The sequence below is a fragment of the Typopeltis vanoorti genome, chromosome 4 (assembly GCF_054136105.1).
Source record: "Typopeltis vanoorti isolate ZY-2024b chromosome 4, IOZ_Tvanoo_1.0, whole genome shotgun sequence".
Taxonomy (NCBI): domain Eukaryota; kingdom Metazoa; phylum Arthropoda; class Arachnida; order Uropygi; family Thelyphonidae; genus Typopeltis; species Typopeltis vanoorti.
The window spans coordinates 122,283,376-122,284,175 of NC_143552.1; positions in this window are offsets into that span (position 1 = coordinate 122,283,376).

Genomic DNA, 800 nt, shown 5'->3' on the forward strand with positions numbered 1-800 from the left:
AACTGACCGTTATTTGTACAGAATCTTGGAAACTTCCTTTGGCACCACCTATGGGGAAACAGGAACTACTAGACATTTTCCTATTTATATTTTCCAGTCAATAACTATGAACACAAAAATGTTTAAAAATTGTAACGTACGACATATACAACTCTTCATTCAAATTCTATCATAAATAGGGTGCAAATGAGTGTAAAATCATTTGCAGAATAGATTTGACAACTGCTTAGATTGAGATTTCCTTCATTAACATGATGAGTCTACTAATTAGCATATCTACAACAGTGTGCTATAGAGTTCAACGATATGTTCGTTTGTTAATCGATACTTGTACGAACTAGTCATTGCGACACTGTGATATTAACGAGCATCACTTGAAATCGATCATCATCTGAAGTTCGTCAAGGATAGCAAATGTCGTACAAACAAAGTGGAGTAAGAAATAAGCATGCCATTTTTACATTAAACCATCTTGATGTACATCCTTCCATTCTAATTGTAGGCATACAACTTAAATATAGAACAGAGCAAAACATATATGTTTTGCTCTGTTCACACATGCAATTATAGTATTTTGAAAATGTTTTTTCTTAGCTCTTTGCCAGATATAAGAAATTTAAATACAGATTTTTATTAAGTTATAATGATTGTCAACTATTTTTCGTTGTTGGGTAAAGTTAACTATACTTATATAATTTTGCATAGCCGAATTGAATGCCTTTTGGCTCTTTATTTTAGTAAATAATTTTAATTTTTATATTTTTTATATGCGTGCTGAGCTCTTCTCTAAATGAATATAA